Source organism: Chlorocebus sabaeus, chromosome 22, assembly GCF_047675955.1.
Source record: "Chlorocebus sabaeus isolate Y175 chromosome 22, mChlSab1.0.hap1, whole genome shotgun sequence".
In the NCBI taxonomy this organism is placed as follows: Eukaryota; Metazoa; Chordata; class Mammalia; order Primates; family Cercopithecidae; genus Chlorocebus; species Chlorocebus sabaeus.
In genome coordinates, this window is record NC_132925.1 from 48,271,926 (window position 1) to 48,277,925 (window position 6,000).

Here is a 6,000-nt window from a genome sequence, read left to right on the forward strand (position 1 = left end):
TGGGCACTGTTTTTTTGTGCAAATGAGGTAGGTGGCCATGGGATAGTTGAATGTTTTTTCTTTGACAAGGAGATGTTCTTGGCCTGGAATCCCATGGCCACCATGAGCTGCGTTGCTGGGGTTCGGGTGGTCCAGGAGTCACTCTTGGTATGGAGTCAGTAGCATCTTCGGGCCACTGTCTACCCACAGGTCCCTCATCGGTTGTTCCAGTGGGGGTCACACCCTGGGGTCTAGTGTTAGTAACTTTTATTTTATTTTATTTTATTTTATTTTATTTATTTTTTTTTGAGATGGAGTCTCGCTCTGTCGCCCAGGCTGGAGTGCAGTGGCGCAATCTTGGCTCACTGCAAGCTCCGCCTCCCGGGTTCACGCCATTCTCCTACCTCAGCCTCCCCAGTAGCTGGGACTACAGGCGCCCGCCACTGCGCCCGGCTAATTTTTTTTTTTTATATTTTTTAGTAGAGACGGGGTTTCACCATGGTCTCGATCTCCTGACCTTGTGATCCGCCCGCCTCGGCCTCCCAAAGTGCTGGGATTACAGGCGTGAGCCACCGCGCCCGGCCTAGTGTTAGTAACTTTTAAATAAATCTATTTGAAATGAAAACAAAAATGGAGGCAACGTGTACTTTCCTGTTATATTTTGTTCTTGATGTGCATAGAGTAGAAGGGCAGAGCCCTGGCTACCATGTGGTATAGCATTTTTCTAAGCATACCTCCACAGCGGGCACTGACACTCCTGGCCCAGGAAGAGTTCTGGGGCCACGTAGGGGGTACGTGCCACAAAAGGCTGGCAGCATCTGCTTCTTCGTAAGTGTAGTACTGAAGCCAAAGTCCAGGTATTTGATGTTGCCATCCTCATCCAGTAGGATGTTTTATGGCTTTAGGTCTCCATGTGCGACATTCTTTAAGTGGCAGTCCTGCAGTGTCGACAGAATCTGCCTGAACCCAGTGTGGGCCTCCTCCTCCTCCTCGATGTGGCCGTGGTGGAATATCTGGTGGTGCAGCTGTCCTCGTCTGGCGCACTCCATCTCCAAATAGTCGGTGTCTATGGTGTCAGTCACCTGATGGAGCTGAATGTTCAGATGCTTGAGGGGCTCCGTGATACTGACCTCTCTGGAGAGTGATGCGGGGGGAGCCAGCCTTCTTTGGTATGGTTTCCATGGCTACCTGGGTCCCCGTCAGCACATGCTGGACCAGTGTAACCTCACTGAATGTGCCCTGGCTGATGGTCTTGAGGATCCTACACTTTCGGATCTCTTCATCAAATGCATTGGATGCCAATCCCTGCTCCATGGTGCCTCCTAACTACCCTGACTACAAATCCTACCTCTGAACTATGCTAACTGAGGCACAACGCCAACTGCGATAACTAGGCTAGACTTGCACAGGCCGCCCAGGGAGGGTGGAGCCCAAGAACCCTCTCCAGGGCCTGGTCTCCTTTGCCATGTTCCCTGTGTCATTTTCCCGTGCACAAGAGAGGGGGAGGGGTGTGCCCAGAAGCTAAGAGCCACTCCCCTCCTCATCCTTTCATGGGCACTCCTCTGGGCTCACACCCTCACCCTTGCCCACCCTGGAGCCCCCGTTTTGCTTCAAGGGGACCCGGGGCAGTGACTGTCGAATCACACCTGAGGCCCTGGGTGCATGCACGGCCATGTGGGGGCAGCTAGTAGGTGTCCCCAGAGAGGCCCTGTGGTCATCCTCTGCTCCGGGGCTGTGCGCAGGCCCCAGAGGCACAATCGGACTTCAGGGGCACAGCCAGAGGACACTTCCCCTCCACCGTCCCCTTTAGACTGCAGAACCCCCTGGAGGATATCCAAGCGCACACACTTTATGCTCCCCAGCCGCCCCGTGAGTGCTCGCCCTGGGTTAGTGTGAACAAATGGAAGCTGCTCCCGTGGGCAGGTCGAGGGCCTCTGGCGCTCCATTGGATGCTGCCCATAAAGATCCCGGCCATGGCCTCCCGCGGGGCTGCCGTATCGCTCTGGCTGCCTCCAAATGGAGAGAGGACTGCAGTGACCTGGGCAAGGTTGGGGGAGAAGGAAGTGGCAGGGCAGAGGAAGCAGGGGCACACAGGAGGAAGAGACGGTGCCCTGGGCCATATCTTCTCTCCTACCCTAACATGAGCCAAATTAGAACTACCTGGATGAAGAAAAGACAGAGAAGAGCAGGGCAGGAGAGAAGTGCCCCGGGAAACACCGTCCCGGCTTTTACATTCCACTAGGTGGGATGGAGGCGCCCTCTGGTGTCCAGGAGGCTCCAGGCGTTCCATTTCACCTCTTCCTTTGCATAGGAATGGTTTGTTTGTAGTGTTCTTTGACCTCAGGACCTTCGTCCTCTCCATTCTAAGAGCAGAAAGACATTTGACATGGACCCTCTCAGGTGTTTTGCAATACGCAATACATTATCATTGACTCTGGTCACTCTGCTGTGCACTGGATGTGAAAACCTCTTCCTCCTGTCCATCTCAGACTTTGATCCTTTGACCAACAACTCTCCATTCTCTCCCTCTTTCCCACCCCCACACCTGATACCCAGCCCCTGGTCACCATGGATCTACTCACTACTTCTATGGGGCCAACATTTTTCGATCAACACTTCGGTAACTTCATGTGGAATTTGCCTTTCTGAGGTGATGGAGATGCTAAGATTTCATCACTCCACGGTGCACACATCTATCTAATCCTCACATTGTACCCCATAAATGAACACAAGCATGATTTGCCAATTAAAAATAATTAAAAAATAATAAACAGCTGGGCGTGGTTGCTCACGCCTGTAATCCCAGCACTTTGGGAGGCTGAGGCAGGCGGATCACGAGGTCAGGAGATCGAGACCATCCTGGCTAACACGATGAAACCCCATCTCTACTGCAAATACAAAAAATTAGCCGGACGTGGTGGTGGGCGCCTGTAGTCCCAGCTACTTGGGAGGCTGAGGCAGGAGAACGGCGTGAACCTGGGAGGCAGAGCCTGCAGTGAGCAAAGATCACGCCACTGCACTCCAGCCTGGGTGACAGAGGGAGACTCTGTCTCAAAAAATAATAATAATAATAATAAACATATGACTCAGAGACATTTTCTAAAAACAAAAATAGAAACCAACAAAAACATAATAAATAAAATAAAATACAGAAAAGGCAGCTTGCCTGCCCCTCCCCCGTGCTTGGTTTGTGTCTGGGCCACAGCTGTCCCCTGGGTTTACTGGAGCCACCGTATTTCTCCATCCACAGTGGGACTTTGGGGCCAGGAGGAAGCAAAATGTTTTTGAAGACAAATCTAGTGGCTCCCTGGCAGCCCTGGTTCTCTTCACAAGGAGAGGCTGAGGTCACACCATCTGATGCCCAGTGGAGAGGACACTGGCTTCCCAGGCTGTTCCCTGGGGACAGGTGACTCTGGGTCTCCCACATGGACAGAACTGACATCCTGGGATGTTCTCTGGGGACAGGTGACCCCTGGGTCTCCTGAATAGACGGAACTGGCTTCCTAGGATGTTCCCTGGAGGCAGTTGACTCCTCCTGGGCTGCTCCCACTGCTGCTGGTGCTCTGGATGGAGGGGGAGTCCACAAGGCCACACTTGGAGATGTGCTGGTATTGGGTCATGTCACCTCCAGGCCCAGTAGGGGACAAGCAGGCAAGGTGGTTTCTCTGGGCATCTTCTGCCCTGGCCCTGGTCCTCCTCGGGCTGCTGGATTTCTGAAGTAAAGGTGGGAAAGGTCACAGTGAAGACCTTTTTCACCAAACATTCCAGCCTTTGACTCCCCTTTGGTTGGGACAGAAAAGTTGGACTTAACTTTGGGGGATGGGGAAGGTAGGTGGCCATGGAATAATTATATATATATTTTTTCCTACTGGGGATTCCTCAATGTGCCTAGAATGTCACGGCTACCAAGAGTCAGGCTGTCAGGTTGTCAGGGGGCCCAGGTGACTGGAGCAGCTCTATGTGTGGCCTGAGGGTTCCCTGGCTAGTACTGACCCAGGGGTCCCGCATCAGCTGGTCCTCTGTGGGTCACTCTCTGGGGTCAAGGATCAGAAATTTCTTGACAAATATTTCAATTCGGAAGGAATATAGACAGTACATATTTTCCTTGAAGTATGTTTTTTTGATCCTGAGAAGTTCTGCCTGCCAAATGGCAGGGCCCTGGTCCCATGTGGTAGAGGAGAGAGCCAAGACCCACATGACCATGGTGGGGCTGTGATACTCGTGGCCCAGGAAGAGTTCTGGGGCAGCTTAAGGGGAGTCCCAGCAAAGGCGCTCAGCTTCTGGCCTTGGGAATATGTGGTGCTAAAGCCAACGTCAGCTATTTTTGTGTTGTGCTCTTCATCCAGGAGTCCTGCCACTCAGGTCTTGGCGGCTGACTTTGGTGGCAGTACTGGAGGGCAGATAGTACTTGCAGAAACATGGCTTGAGCTGCCTCCTCCTCCATGTGGCCAGGCTGGAGTGTTTGGTGGAAAAGGTCTTCACTATGAGTATCACCATAGCTCAGTATGGGATGTCCGAGGTTTCAATGACATGATATGGCTTTATTATGATGGGGCACTCAGGGCCTTCGTGACTTCTACCTTTCTGTGTGGATGTAGAAGGCTGGGGGAGCCCCTAATTTTATTTTTACAGCCACCTGAGTCCCAGTGAGTTTGTGCTGGGTCAACTTCACCTCACCCAGGCTTGAAGACTTTGGCATTTTTAAGGGCCTCCTCGATGGTGGAAGCCAGACCTGGAGAAGGTGCCTTCTCACAGGGCTGGCACTTCCAGAGGGGAGTGGCACTGGGGTGGGGGCACAGACTCTGACGGGCCCTTGGGAAGCTCAAGCAGGGCCCACAAGATTCCCCCTCTCAGATTGCAAATTGGCATTGAGTGGGGGAGATTCAGTATTCATAGCTGGGAGACACTTGCCCTCAAAGTGAAAGGAAATCCTGGGGAGGCTTTGGTGCTCCAGCAGGCAGACGGTGGGACTGAAGCCAGGCCCTCTCCTCTGCGTGAGGCTTTATGGGGCCTCAGCATCTCCCACGATGACAGGGTCCCCCTGAGCTCCTCTCTTCAGTGTTCCCACACGAGCCTGAGTGTGGAGGACTTTCTGAGCCATTGCCCTCTGACTTCCCCTCCGTGGGCTGGGGAAGAGCTGTGAGGAGCTGTAAGGTGTGTGGTCGGGGCCCTTGGGTGGCCATCTCTGAAGATGGAGGCAGCCATCTTGGGGCACCCGAGCCCTAGCCCTCGGGATCCCAGGTGTAGGCTCTGCCTCTGCCTCTGAACGGCTGAATGGCATGGGCAGCCACTGTGGGTGGCAAACAGGGAGGGCCATGATGAGGTCTCCATTCCAGGCTGATGTTCCAGATCTGTAGGGGGGAGAATCAAGAAGGCCCAGGGTAATCACCCTGCCCAGTGGTGGCCTCTGCCATGGGTACACAGACCCCAGGCCAGGGAAGAGACACGGCAGTAACCTTGGAGGAGGGGCCTCTGCCCACCTGTGTGACAGCCACCAGGGGCTCCTGGCTTCACAGCCTTGCTGGGGAGAGATGGGAAACTGAGGCCTGGGGACCCTCAGCTGCCTGAGGTGTGGCTAGACTCAGATCCACCTGAGGCTGCCCAGTCCACCTCTCCCTTACTTCCTCCTTCCAAGAATATGGGCACAATGGTGAGCATTTGGAGACGAGAGATCGGGACCAGTCCCAGCCGGAACCACTGCCCCACTGCTCAGCCTCTGGCAGCCGCTCCTCTCTGGCCTGAGTGTCCTCTTAGTTCAATGGGCATCGCCAGGTCTCTGTGGTACCTTCTTTGTCATAGGCACGTGAGGGGTCAACAGGATCATCACCCAGCACTGTTCACAGACACAGACTGAGGCTGGACCCTCGGAGTCAGAGCTGGAGGGGGCCCTTTTGTGCAGATGGGGAAACTGAGCCTTGGACTGACTGTTGCAGGAATCAGGAGACTGGAGAGACCAATGGGTGAAATAGGAGGATTTCATTTAGGTGGCCACCAGCCTAGCGGATTAATATCCAGAGGCTG